General features: G+C 49.2%; 1 pseudogene; it reads right to left on the reverse strand.

Moving 5' to 3' along the window:
• LOC109287623 overlaps window positions 1-1,840 on the reverse strand; it is a 6,952-nt pseudogene extending 5,112 nt beyond the window's left edge.
• Window positions 1,841-15,237: the final 13,397 nt, after the last annotated feature.

Raw genomic sequence — 15,237 nt, forward strand, 5'->3', positions numbered from 1 at the left:
TAAAATGCTCACATCTGATATTGCAGTTCTCCAAACATGGAAATAAAACACACGCACTCTGTAGCATGACTTTGTGATGTGGCTTTTTATTGGATATGATGGTTAAAAAAAACAGAAGGCGCATCAACTGCCTTACCAGTTACTCTATTCTCCTACCTAGAAGTGCAAAAATCAGAACTACTTTGGACACTGTTGTTTTCTTGTAAACAAAGCTTGCACGAGAGAGTGTGTGTGCAGACGCTTGGGGTTAGGTGAGCACAGGATCCAAACAGAAACCCAGAGGGCTGGAGCCAGTGGGAAGCCCTGCAGTGCCCAGTGCACGCTTCTACTTTCCAATACATGCTGCAGAAGTTTGTTCCCCCTCCTGTCATGCGAGACATTTCACACTCTTGCCCTAAAAGCTTGCGGGCTTCACAAGTGCTACGAGCTTTCTCCCCGAGTTTCTAGCTTGCTTTCTCTCAGTGCGCACACTGTCCAGGCTAGCTCTGCTCCTGTGTATAGCACCGTGGAAACAGACTGCAGCATGTCCCGCACGCTTCCTGCCTGTGGAGACTGAAAGCCCCCCTTGGGTCGCCATCCAGGCCAGCGTCCTTCTCCAGCCCCTCCCTCATTTTGATCTACAAACTGAACATTTTAGCAGGCTGGGCAGGGATGAGGAGGGGGAAGGGTGTCACTATCATGCATGCAGCCTCATCTCTCCACCCAGCCCACCTGAGTTCCCACACAGTCCTCTTGCTGCCAGCGCTCCCCTGCCTGGCCCAGCCCAGCCCAGCCCAGCTCAGCAGACGGTGCAGCTGTTGGTTTTGTTCATGGGTGGCCTCAGCGAGTTGTCCTGGGGGAAGGTCTCCCTCCGCCTGCGCAGTGCTGGGCTGAGCCGGCTGGGCAGGTTGACTTGCTGCAGGAGCTCCCTGAAGACCTCCACCACATTGTTGTTCTCCTTGGCTGATGCCTCCAGGAAGCGGCTGTTCCAGTCTAACTCCACCAGAGAAAGGACATCCTCAGCCAGCACCTGCCTCCCCCCGCCAGGCTCCGCCTTGTTGCCCACCACCACGATGGGGGGAAACTTGTCTTCCTTCACCTCCAGAATCTCCTCCCGCAGGCTCTTGATGCTCTCGAAAGACTCAGCGTTGTCCACCGCATAGACCAGGGCAAAGGCGTCACTGTTCTGGATGGAGAGCTTGCGCATGGCTGGGAAGGAGTAGCTCCCGCTGGTGTCCAGGATTTCCACCTTGACAGTGGCCCCGCTCACCTCATACTCCCTGCTGTGCATCTCCTCCACAGTCCGTCGGTGCTTGGGCTCGAAGGTATCCATCAGGAACCGGCGGATCAGTGCTGTCTTGCCCACTCCTGCCGCACCCAGGAAGACCAGGCGCACGTGGTTCTTCTCCTTTACTGCCAAGGACATGGCTGCACCCTGGGACTCCGGGGGCTTTGTGGGAGGAAAGCTGCACAGTGCACACCTCCGCTGGAGCTGAAGCTGCGTTTGCTTCTGGCTTGTTGCTGGGCTCCCTCTTGTGCAGCTCAGTACCTGGTGCCTCTCCTGCTTTGCACGCAGCTGGCTTTGTACACCCTTCAAAGTGCGTTGCCACTCTTGAGACTCCTGCAAACTTCTCCCAGCTAGATGGCTGCTATCTCCACAGCCCTTCTCACCATTTATTCATACCCTCCTTTTCCATGTGTCACAGGCTTGTCCAATCTCTGCAACTGAGAATGTAATGAGGGAGAGGGGGGAGAGAGGTGCTGTGGGCCAATCCACTGAGGTCTGTCCTTGAAAGCCATCCGCAGCCCTGCCTGGAGAAGCTCAGGAAGTGCAATCATGCTTTGCTCTCTCACTGCTGCTGGTAGCTCTGGGGAGCTGACTGCCTCTCAGCCTCACTGCATGAGCAGTCCTGTCCTTTCAGCCTCCTTGGAGATTAGCTCGCATTTGCTGGCACCAGCGTGCTGAGACTCGCTGAGGGCAGAGTCCGGAGCCGCTGGTGCTCTTCTCTCCTGCTGTGGGGTGCACACAGACCAGGGACTGAGTTGAACTGATCTGCAGCATCCCTGTGACTTTGTGCTCTGTAGCTCATGGGCAAATGCTGCATTGCAAGTTTTGGAAAAAGATTAAATGTGGGATCTATCCATTGCAGCCTCCAAATTGTATTATACAGCGAGGGAACAAGTTAGCTGTTTCTGCTAGACCCAAAAAGCCACCAGGCTCTGAGGCACCCTATGCATGAGTGTGGCTGGAGTCACCACCTGGATCCCTCTGCATCCAGCATGAGTTTGGCCCAGAGCTGGCTTGAACAGGGATGAACACTCTTCCCTTCTAGATCGTATTACATAGGTCTTGCAAAATCCCTGATCCAGCACGCGAATCTTGCCAGATCCACCTACAGTTTTGTATCTCGGTTGCCAAAAATCTAAGCTGGTCAGTGATGTGGAGCGGCTGCCATTTCAAGAGTGACTGAAAAGGCTAGGATTCCTCAGCTTGGAAGTCTGTCAAATCATGAGGGGTGTGAATACAATTAATAGGGAAGCTGTAATTCACCAGCTTTCAGAATACAAGACCTAAGAGACACCTGCTGAAATCAACAGGAGATGGATCTAAGCCAAACAAGAGAAACTCTTTGTAACTCAGCACACAGTTAACTGGTGGAACTCATTGCCACAGGAGGCTGTAGAGGCAGATAGTATAACGCAGGTACTAGCCAGTATCCCAGGTTCAAAAAGGGATTTGACAAATATATGGAAGACAGGTTCTTGGGGAGTTATTAAACAGTCAATAGGGGTCCTGTAACATCCCTAGACCAATGATAGTTGTTGTGGGGAAGGTATGACAGAGGGTGGGTCACACAAAATACACCCTGCACATATACTCTCCCTCTAAAGCATCCACTACTTGCCCTGTCAGAGACAGGATACTGGACTAACAGGACTATTGTTCTGACTCGCTGGCTGCATCCCCACAAGCAGGAACATGCAGTTGCCACAAGATAAAAAGCAGAGGCATAAATTCATGCTGCTGCTTTTTGCCCTGGCGCATACCCCTGCACTTGGGGTTAGTGCAGGGAAGAATGCTCCGGGTGGAATAGGGGAGGCTGGGGCCAGCACCTGGGCTGGCTCCAGCCATCTTACCTGGGGTCCTGCGGGCCTCCCAGGGCTCCAGCAACAGCGATTTGGGTGCACAGAGCCTGGCCGGCCAGGCTGTAGTTTCAGGTGGCACGCGCTGCTGCCACATGTGCTGCCCCGCTTTTTTTCTCTGTGCATTTTTTTTTTAATACCAGGATTTCCTGGTATCAAATCTGGCTCAGAGTTACAGATTTGCAGCACAGAGAACCAAATCACGTGCACAGGGTGCATTTTGCAGTGCCTCAAAAGCTTTACCACAGAGTGCATGTGCATAGTCGTGTGGATTCACCCACTAACAGTGCTCATTTATGTTTTTATGGAACAGGCAGAAATCAAGTGCAGGGTTTCCTGCTGGTCAAAGAATCCTGGGCCCTTGATGCATTTCTGTACATGAATGTGGCAAAAAAAAAGAGAGATTGTCAGGATCTGGCTCAAACCCCAAACCAAACAATTTAAACAAAGTGATGAAGCACATCAGTATCACTGGTAAGCTCGAGGCACTTGGACACTGCATTGTTTGTACAGGAACAATGCACAGTCAGCACCAGGAGCCAACTAACGATGGAAAAAATGGACAGTTCTTAGTGCAGCTACAGATGCAGAACCTGTTGCCAACTGGTGTAAAAGTATTGCAAATGAAACACATCTGACACCTGGAGCATGCAGAGCTCAGTTAGTTTGCCTGGCTTTTTCTCTAGTGGTGATTCCTAACCAGGGTCCATGGGTTGCCTTGAGATACTTTCAGGAGTACTACAAGGTGCCATGCAGTGTTAGCACTGTTAGGCGTACAAACATGATTCACAAGATAAATCCAGAGATTTCAAATAGCTATTCACAGTGTTAAAAACAGTCTGACCTGTTGTGATTTTTCTGAGTTCTTTGCATCAGAAAAAAATCCTTTATTTTTCTGTAATCAAAAAAGGGGTTAAAACTCTAAAAGCTGGCATTTTTTAAGGGGGCCCTTAAATTTAAAAAGGTTGAGAACCACTCCCCTAATCTAGACCCCTGAATTCTTGCACAAATTCTCTGTTTAAAAACTGCTTGAACCCAGATCCTGGTGCATCCTTGGTAAAGGAACCTTGAAAAGACATGGCCATATAGCCAGGGCTGCACGCAGAATCCTGCCACATTTTCTTTGGGGGCTCCACGTTGTATCTTCAAACTGATCATTTAGCGGGGAGTAAGCGAGTCTGATGTGTACTTTTCAGTAAAACAAAAGCATCTGCACTTCTATCCAGTAGACACTTCTGGCTTAAGGTGAAAACAAGTAACTTCAGCAGGATTTAGGCACTAAATATATGTCTTTGTAGTGGTGCTGTTGTCAGTTTGTAATAGTCTGGATTGCTTTTATAGGCTAAATACAGACAGTCAAAAAGCCTGAGGCTGAATCGATTCAGTCTTTGCAGGTTGCTGTAACCTGCACAGATTAAATTGAAACAGAAGTGAACAGACACCTTTGATTCAGGAAATGTAACTGAATGCCTGCAGTGGCTCAGGCCATAAGCTGGAGGGTGCTACAGCGGGCTCGCTGGCTGTGTGTTCACTTCTTCTTCCTAATGCCCCTGAGGTCTTTGGGCCTTGCAGTCCAGAATTACAGCAGCAGGACTCTGCAGGGTTGCTTATCACTTCCTCTTTCTGCTTCCAGGTGCCTCTGGGATTTGTAATCCACAGTTGCAGCCAGCAGTAAGTTCGAGCGGGGGAAAGGGTGTTTAACCCCCCTCCCTGGCTCCAGACCCCAGCCAGGGTTTGCTTGGTGGGGGTGGTACCCCCACTGTAGACTGGGCTGCATCTCCAGCCGGCCTTGGCCCCTGCACACCCTTGTCAGCCCTCACTGCTCTAGCAAGGAAGCAGGGGGCAAGGCCAGCCCTGCTCTCTGGAGCAGACAGCACAGCCCGGCCCAGCTCAGGACTGCAAAGCATGCAGGGATACTGGGGGACTCTGATTTAACTTGAACCGGGAAGGGGTCTGGGACAGTTTCATCAGCTGGCTTGATCTAAATCAGCTAAGTCTGATACTACATTCAGCCAGGTTTATCTTAAAGTTTATCTTAAGTTTGAGCCATTTTGAAACTGGATTACGTGCACTGAGCTTCTGTTCTGTTACAGGTTTAAACCAGTTTCTGATCACTTAAACTGGTTTATGAGTAACGTCTGTTCCTAGCCATAGAGTTCTGGGAGCTGCTACACGTGCATGTTTGGACCGTTGAGCGTGAGGGTGCGAACAACACAGGTGTGTGTATCTGGAAACTGACTCTGGGTTTTCATGTCTGTTCCTTTTTTTTTTTTTGGTCTAGTAGAAGGGTTTTACTTATAATATAGGGGCTTGTACACAAGGATTGTTTAGTTACACGTGTATTCGTCATCTTCTCCAGCCTTTTTGGTTCATGTTCAATGCTCCCAAAGTCAGAGGTGGGTTTTTTTATTTGTTTGGTTTTTTCAGTGTAGAGCACACGCTATTTCTCGTCCCTGATTGGGCGAGCATAGCGTGTAGATCTGGCTTCCATTTCTAAGTCCAAAGTGGTACTTCCTGCTCCTTTGCCCTCACTGTTCAGCATTTCCCTTTCCTGCTAGTGAATCCCTCTGCTGAATTGTGCGCACAAGCCATCATGTCAGGCCAATCTAATCAGACCAATCTAGGGTGCAAATACAACATGAGTTCATTTAAAAGTTCAGGCAAGATTTTTTTCTGAGCTTTCATTTTAAAAATTTGCCTGGCTCTCATTTGGATGCAGACACTTGCCAGACCGGAGTACCAGTGGTGGGATTTAATTATGAATGATCTTATTCCCCTCTGATTTACCCAAATATTAAAGCTGTTTTAACTCGGGGTGTCCAACCATCCTAATTTTCCAGTTAAGTTTATATTTTAAAAGTATTAGCAACTCTGCATAGAACATGATCCTGTTACGAGGAGAGCACAGAGATCTCATCAAAGGAAATGGGGTCTGTCCTTGTCCCTGCTGGGTTGGCTCTCTGAGGGGGGGAGCTGGTTTCTTTCTATACTTAGGTGTAGTGGGGGGTTCCTTTGCTAAAAGCATCTGATTACCCAAGATCCAAGCAGCTTCCTACTGTCTACTAGAGCTGGTTGACAATTTTCCATCATGGTAAATTCTTTCTAAGGACAGCCTCTTGCTCTAAATGATTTTTCTTTTTTTGGCAAATGGGAACGAAGTTGCATTTGTTTTGCAAAGAACCCAGACACTGGTCAGGTTGCATTTGATCTTCTCTCTCTTTCTGTCTCCCCCTTCCCCTCTGAGGAGGATTGAACTACAGCTAACCAAGACCGCTTTCCCCCTGGACAAGAGATCTCATGCTGGGGTTAACATGCTCTCACGGATGCATTTTATCCTCTCGCCTTTTGGCTAATTCACCTTAACTTTCTTCAGTGCTTCTGTGCACGCTTGTCCTGGGTGTGCCTCACAGAATTAATGACAGCGTGGGGAGATCCATGTCGGCAGTGCTCTTTCTGGCAAGTCCTGAGTATTCAAAGTGCAGGTTCTTGGCACTAAGCACCCGGGAGCAGAGCAGAGCACTTTGCACATGGGACGCGGGTCACCCGAGGTGGAGCTGGTTTGTGGAGCAGGAGTGTGTGTGGGTGCATAAGAGGAAGGGGCTGGCTGGGCTCACTGTGTTGGGCTCAGGAAGTGGAGTGACTGAATCTATTAATTGGTTTAAAAAAAAAAAGATTGATTCCCGGGACAAGTTATAACGAGATAACAGCTGCAGAAAAAGCTTGATCTTTTTTATGATCCCTTGCCTCTCCACCTTTGTGCATTGTCAAGGGAAATGCCCTCCAAGTCGTGTCAGACCAAGGTGGTGGGCCCGAAGCATACTCCTTTATGTGCACGCATGTTGTCTCCTCTGACGATCTGTCTCTAGGTTCTTCTTACCTTCCCTGGTAGCACCGAGTGCCTTTTCTTCCATGAATCGCCTTGTTATCTTAGATCTTAAATGCTGGAGGTTTCAGGTAAGAGAGGAACAGTGAAAAAAACCCTTGGACATACCCAGTTTACTCTCCCTTTCAGCATCCACCCTCTGCCACGGTGTGACACAGGACACTTGGCAAGATGGACCTGTGATCTGACCCAATAAATAGCAATTCTTATGTCCTTGTCTTACCAGCTCCAGCATTTGTCTATCTTCCCAACACAGACAGAAGAGAACAGCTACTAAATTCTTGTTTGAAAGCTGCATATAAAATATTCTTGCTCAGATTTGGGGAAAATAAGACTACTTACAGCCTTGAATTGTTGAGAAAAACTTTATTGTGGTTTTTTGTTTAATCTATTAGATTCATATGCCACCTTTTCCAAAACAGGCTTACAAAATAAAACAAAATAACTTATAAAAACAGATAAAATATTAAAATGAGGTAGTATATCACAACACAAGCTCCCTGAACAATGCCCCAAAACATACAAATTTTATTTCACCCTGCCTCACTCTTCGTATTTCTCACTTTTTTTTTTAATTGAGAAGATCAAATATTCTTTTAGAATTTCTCCTGGTTGGATGTAGGATATAATGATCTATGTCTCAGGCACAAAAAGATACTTTGTGAGCTGGGTTAGGGTCTATGGTAAACCTTAATTCCTGCACACTTAAGAAGATCACAGCTCCTTATTGAACACATGCTGGTTTATAAAAACACTGTGCATTTCTATAACGTCTTCTATTCAAGGAGCCCCAAGTTCATTTAACCTCAGTGGGGTGGTTACGCTGAGGCCTCTCTTATGGGTGAAGAGACATAGGACAGTTAAATGATTTGCCTGGGTCAGACACGGGGTCTGCGGTAGAGAGGTTTCATATCTGAATTCCAAGTTGAGTCTCAGACCTACAATATCATCCTTCCTCCCTTAGCAGTCTGACTTTGGAGGAGGTGTTAGTGGATATACCTGCTGGGAAAATTGTACCTGACTTGTAATTTTGCCATACAGGAATGAACATGGTAGGCTTCTGTTTCTTGGTGGAGGAGACCCCATAAAACTACAACTCAGCTTATTCCATGTTCATCCAAATGGATGGCTGTGCACCGGGGTGAGGGTGTAGAGGGTCCTTCTGGAAGGTGGGGGGACAAGATGATGCGGGGAGGAAGGTGGTTAGAGTAACAGATATTCTTCATTGTACGTATATGGTAACGTGGTAATGCTACTGCAGTCTTTGGCATCTTGAATCTTTTCTATAGAGCACTCCAGCACTTATTTTTTAATAAGGGATTCTTAACTCTAGTCAACATCATACACCTGGAGCTTGCACTGATTTTGGTTGTTAATGCTGTCATGAACTGAAATGAGGAAACGTGTTGCATGTGCAAATCTCTCCAGCTCCACTGCAGGCACACAAACGCACACACACACACAAGCTAGATATCCTCCAATGATTTTTCACATCAATTGTCTCCTTTTAGTTCCTGCATCAGCGCTGCCATGGTTACTGAAAGCCTGAAAGGTTTTAAATCTCCCTCAAAGCGATGGAGGGCTTCAGAGGTAATCTTATTAAGATGTGAGCAATGAAAATTTCCAAAGGCATTTTCTGCTAATATCTTATTCCATCTTAGCTTGCAATCAGAAACAGAACAAAAGGCAAAAACTGTGGGTTTGTGAGGAAGGAAATCTGAGAAATTGGAGCAGGGAGGAGAGAAATTATTTTCTATTGCAACTTTTTGTACTCCCCAAATTACCATATTTCCTTGTTTTAAATTGGCAGGGTCCAGGATTCCTAAATGAGGGGCTGATAATATAGGCTGGAGTCAAGCATGATGCTGTGTAGGTTTCAACATGGTCTCCGTTCTGTTCTCAAACTTTTCAAACTCAAGGCACCCTCCTTTGATTCGAGGTATCCCTCGGAAAATGCCAGCTCTTAGCTTTTGCTTGGTTTTTTTACTACAGAAAACCAATTGAGCAATTCTTCTGTTGCTGAGAACTCAAAAAGAATACAACAGGTCAGAATGTTTTTAACATCATGAATTTCTATTTGAAATCTCTGGGTTTATCTTGTAAATCATGGTTGCACGCTTAACGGTGCTAACATTGGGCGGCACCCCATGGCACTCCTGAAGGCAACCCAGGGTGCCACAGCACCTTGGCTGAGAATCACTGGCACCAGCCCTCTTAGGAGACGTGACAGCTTCTGTGATCTTTGCTCAAACACAGGTTGGAGCAGTAGATTAGATGGGTCATGCACCCTTCGCTGCAGCAGTGGCTTGCAGCAAGTATGTTTAGTCTCCCAGAAGAGCAGCATAAATTACACAGAAACAGGTGTTGCGACCCAGTGGCTTGAGGAGCATACTAGGAATTGAGTGGCTTTGCCTGGTTCTGCAACTGGACCAGCTGTATGAGCAACTCACTACCATCTCTGTGCCTTCCCCTCTGCCTTGTTGTGTATGAATAGACTGTAAACTCTCTGGGGCAGGGACTGTCTGTCTTTATGGTTGCACAGTGCCCAGCACAAAGGGTCCCCAGTAAGGTGGGCAGTGGAGTTCCCCAGGGCTCGGTCCTTGGGCCTGTGCTGTTCAACGTCTTTATCAGTGACTTGGAAGTGGGTGTGGAAAGCACGCTGTCCAAATTCGCTGACGACACCAATTTGTGGGGCGAGGTGGGCACGCTGGAGGGGAGGGACAGAATCCAGCTAGATCTAGACAGGTTACAGAGGTGGGCAGATGAGAATAGGATGGGATTCAAAGCAGGCAAGTGCAAGGTGCTGCATCTAGGGAGAAGGAGCCAGCAACACACCTATAGGCTGGGGAACTCCCCTCTTGTCAACACGGTGGCAGAAAGGGATCTTGGAGTCATTATTGACTCCAGGATGAACATGAGCCGCCAATGCGAGGAAGCGGTCAGGAAGGCCAACTGCACCTTGTCCTGCATCCACAGATGCATCTCGAGCAGGTCCAAGGAGGTGATCCTCCCCCTCTATGCGGCACTGGTCAGGCCGCAGCTGGAGTACTGCGTCCGGTTCTGGGCACCGCACTTCAGGGAGGATGTGGCTAGCATTGAGAGGGTGCAGAGGAGGCCACTCGCATGGTCAGGGAGCAGCAGGCCAGGCCGTATGAAAAGAGGCTAAAGGGCCTGAATCTATTCAGCCTCCACAAGAGACGGCTGAGAGGGGATCTGGTGGCCGTCTACAAACTCACCCGGGGTGGGGGGGGACCAGCGGAAAATAGGTGAGGCTCTGTTCCCCCGGGCACTGCCTGGGATAACAAGGACTGACGGTTACAAATTGATTGACAGCAGGTTCAGGCTTGATATCAGGAGACATTACTTTACGGTAGGGCTGCCAAGCTCTGGAATAGGCTCCCAAGGGAGGTGCTCTCCCCTACCTCGGGGGTCTTCAAGAGGAGGTTGGATAGATATCTGGCCCAGGGCAGGGCGGCAGACTTGATGATCTGTTCAGGTCCCTTCCGACCCTAGAAACTATGAAACTATGTTTGAGGCTGTTGGGCGCTGCTATAACAGCCTTTGCACTGGTCCTTGGGATTGTCCGTTTCTGCCTGGTTGGGTTGTAGAGTCTGAGTTCTTCTCTTACCCCCGATACCTATAGACACAGGCTGAGTTGTGCTGGCAGGCAGTGTGTGCAAACAGCTATGCGGTGCCTGTTTTGGGGCCAAAGAGAAGACTTTACTCCTTGTTGATTGCAGTCCAGCAACTTTCAGAAGCGCTAAATTTCCAACAAAGTTAAAAGGAAAAAAATGGGTTTCTGATGCAGCCAGCTCTGACTCGAGTCTCATCCTTGCTGCTTACCTATAGCCAGACAGATCATCCTCAGAAGGCTGCTGTGGCCCGAGGTGATTCGTGCTGGGATGAACCTGTGCTGCAGGGGATGAATTCAGAAAAGCTCTTTCCTTTGACTCAAGTGCTTGCCTGATGGTGAGCGGCCTCTGCACAGGAGCTGTCCCGCGGTCAGTGCCTTCCAGCAGTCTGATGTGTTTTGGGGTTTTTTTGAATTTCTGATGTTTCTCTCAGAATGTAACCTCTGGGCTGGGCATGAAGAGCTCTCTTTGGATACCTAATTATTATTAAGCTCAGCCGTGCTCTAGCCTCAGCAGCTGCATAGATTGATTAGATGTTAAATTAGAGCAGTGACTGCTCTCTGCTGAGAGCTGCCTTATCATAGTTTTGTTTCCATCTCCTGTGCAAACTGAAACGTGATAATTCATGTGTAAACCAGCATATGAGTGCTCGTGCAGCAAGCTGCATCAGGCAAATGTTATCTCTTTGGTTAAACCTCTTGTACCTTCTGTCTATAAACAAGCCCTCGGCCCTGGTGTTGAATTGCTTCTGGTAATGGCCAGAATGGGACAGGCCTGGGGCTGCGTGTAGGGGGAATGAAGCTTTTGAACCTCTAAAAACATTTGCTTTGGCTCCCATGCAGTGGTCCTGGGACAGGGATGTGGAGCCAGCTCACCCATCCCTAGCAGAGAGACCGATGACTCTGACTACTACAAACCGGGAACCGGGAATACACGGATAGGGTATTGATTACGTTAATTAAACCTGACTCTGGACTTCTTGCCCTAATGGCACGTGGAAGTGTGCGCACCTACAGACAGGAGGGCATGAGTCCTGATAGGACATTTTCACCTATCTTAGCTTTGGCCAAGGTTGGCTTCCTCCAGTTCAAACCTAGCCTCACACCTTGCCCATCCTGTCTTGCTCAGTCACAGGTGAATCTGTGGCAGTGAGGCCATGTGTACGCTGTGTATTTTCACATTCAGCAACACAGTAAGTGTTCCTCGGGCCTGGCAGGGTCCTGCCGTGGTCAGGTTGTGTTTCTTGGTTCCCCCTGCCGCCCGGGCTTGCTGCCCCCCAACAGAGCTCCTACGGGGGCAGAAGTATGGAGTTATCTGACTTGCTTTCTGCAAAGCTGCCAGCCATTATGTACAGCAGAGGAACTGCACTTTTGGGGGATGAGGCCTCTGAGGGCTTCCCCTTTTCTTTGAAGGACTTGGCAGCATGGCCCGCTTCCTTCCCTCCCTTGCTGTGAAAGGGCTCAGCACGGCTCCTTCTCGGAGCTCAACGCTTCTGCCCCGGCCAGAAGTGCACACCTGAGAGTGGCTGGCTGGGGTCTGAGCCCGTGCCCACAGGGGAAACACAGGGGTAGGAAAAGAAACAGCTTTCCCTGGGTACAGCATATCCCATCTCCACCACAGCCAGGTTTCCTCCTCTGAGGCAGCAGGTACTGGCTATTGTTGGCGCCAGGACTGGCACAGCCAGACGGCTGGTCTGATTCAGTCTGGCATTTCCTATGTTCCCAAGCACTAATTCACCCGGGGGAAGTGCCTCCTGCTGCACTGGCTAAAATACGTGGTTTAGCAGTTGTTAAAAGGCTAAAGGATCAGGGCTCCGGCAGACTCCTGGGAGCCAGGTTTCTCTGAGCTCCAGTCTCGCCTTTAATTGAGCAGAGAATTGTGTCTGAGCGGAGCACCACGGGCCAGGCTTTTTCCGCTGGGCAGGCTGTACTTGGAGCTGCAGGCACTCAACACGTGTGAAAGTCGGGGCCAACGTGACGTGGGCCAACAGACCAGAGGTGCCCCCTTTCCCTTCCCCTGCAGATGCTCACTGGAGGCCACATGGGGCTCAAAGACCGGGCATTTGTCCCTAAGGTTGAGTTGTGCTATTCAGTGACGGCAGTTTTCAGAACAGCCTCCGGCCCAATGAAGCCTGCGTTATGCACTTGGGTGGCATAGCTAGGGACCACGAGGGGAGCCATGCTAGAAGGCCTGGTGGAGCAAGCAGTTTCTTTTCCAGGAGAGGATATTTATGGAGTTATCCCTAAATCATGTACGTAAATAAACAGAGTCCACCATTTCTCTTTTGCTTTTTTTTTATTTGCAAGCTGCTTTCAGCAACATCTGACTGTTTAGCCTTTTATTGGCTGGAGCATCCAGAATCCAGGAGCTCTGTCAGGCTAAATAATTGGATGGTATTTGAGTGCGAGCCTGTGCTCCCTGGGACTCAGCGCGGGAGCAGGGGTGTGAACTCTCTTCCCTGCAGTCACTTGTGGTGGGCAGAGGGCACTGGTGGTCAGGCGTTCCCCGTGACTCGCCCTACGCTGAATCATGCTCCTATCACGCCTATGAGCCAGGCCAATGCATTGCCTTTGACGTCAGTAGGATTACTTGCCGGACTATGGTAAGCTGGATCTCGCCTGTGCTGTGCTGGAGTTTAATTGGAAAACAGGTCAGATAAAAGTGCTGTAGTTTAATTAGGGGGAACTGTGCGGTCTGTGTGCGCCGGTACCAAAGTCGGGCCAGACAGTTGTGACGACCCTTTCTGGGACGGGTTTTCATCCTTTTCCGTCCTCCTTCCTCGTGAGCTTTCCGGGTACTTGCAAAATTGTTGCCCTGTATGGCGTGGTATTTGATCAACTAATCCCATGCCTCAGGGTTTCTGCTGGCTGCATGTGGGGTGGGGAAGAAATCCCTCCCTTCTCCCCTGAATGAATAACTTGTCTCCTGAATTCTTTTGCCTTTCTCTTGAGCATCAGATACTGGCCACAGCTACACGGAGGAAACTGAGGTGGGCTGGCCAATTGGTTTCCCTAGAGGTAATGAGAAAACTCCCAGGGACCTGGCTCATACTGCTTGCTCACATACTCTGAGTCAAACAAATTGCCACTTTTGGAGGCAGGAAGAAGTCCAGCTTTGGGGTCCCTCAGTGAGACTGACAGGAACCGACTGGGGTTTTTTCTTCCCCTGCAGCATTCAGCCTAGTCTGCATCCTGGGATCATCTGGGCATCCTGCATCTAACAAAGCTGCTGTGACAGCAGGGCCTTGGGGCACTGGCAAAGCTGTTGGTCTCTGCTGCTCTTTTCCTGCAGCGCTGGTTCATGATGCTTTAGGGGGTGTTGTACTAACTGTTCCGATCGTAGGGGCCTGGCAGGTACTCTGTGGCTTGTGAGAGGTTTCTTGTGGATCCTTTAAGGCAGTGATTCTCAACCGGGGTGCCGGGACACCCTGGAGTACCGTGAGATCCTTTCAAGGGTGCTGTGGGGTGCCACGCTTAGCACTGTTAGGTTTGCAAATATGATTCAAAAGAGAAACCCAGACATTTCAAATAGAAATCCATCGTTATGGTTTAAGTTCTTTGCAACAGAAAAACTGCTCTATTATTTCTCTACGTAGTCAAAAGAGTGAAAACGAAGAGTTGACATTTTCCATGAGTCTATCTAGGGATGCCTCAAATCTAAAATTGTTGAGAACCGCTGTTTTAGGGGATTAACACGCTGATTAGGCTTCACTTGCCCTCAGCGTTAAGTTGCAAGATTTGGAGTGCAGGCCCAATGGGCATTTTCCCATGTGCTGTGGGATGCAGCGCCAGGTACTTTAATTAGTGAGCCGTGCTAATGAAAAGCGCCTGTGCGTCATGTATCAGTGTCTCCATGTGTCCCCACACTGAAAAAAATGGCAATGAGACGCTTTGAACTAAAGCTCATCAAATGTGTTTTATGTCAAGGAGCCCCGTCACCATTTTTTCAGCGTGGAGATGCATGAACACATGATATGGGAGGCTGTAGGAGCACATCAATTTTCGTGCTTCAGCAGATTTGATTAATCGAATCTGCTCCAATGCGCTGGATTTTCAGTGCTTCAGAGCAGGCTCTGCGTATGTGTGGAGCCCAATGGCACGAAAGCCAGAGGACCGCACAACTGCTGGGTGGTCGGGGGCAGTGACTCCAGGTTTCCTTGAAAAGTTCGCAGAATTCAGTTCACTAGGAGCAGCATTAGTTTCTCTGGTGTGGACCGGGTACTGACGGGTGGCACGACATGGACCTATGGTGTCTGGTCCAAACTGCTGCACCAGGACCGCACAGCAGAGACCCTCTGGTAGGAGGAATGGAGGTCGACATCACCACCGAATAAGTTTCTTATCACAGATCCTACAGCCTGCTCACCTGGCTTCAACTTGCCGTGGTCAGTGAGCTTGGCTGAATAGGTTCCAGACAGGGCAAGGTCTGCGTGCAGCCAGCCTCCACCGCTGGGGCCTTTGTGACGATCCAGACTGTAGCTGTGGCAAAACACGCACCATGTCACACGCTGTCGATGACTGCCCGCTGACTCAGGTCAGTGGTGGGCTACAGGAACTGAACTGCACCTGGGTACTGAGGGCACTATCGCATGGCTTGGCG

This window comes from Gavialis gangeticus, unplaced genomic scaffold (genome assembly GCF_001723915.1).
Source record: "Gavialis gangeticus isolate Ggan-Ray unplaced genomic scaffold, GavGan_comp1, whole genome shotgun sequence".
NCBI lineage: Eukaryota > Metazoa > Chordata > Crocodylia > Gavialidae > Gavialis > Gavialis gangeticus.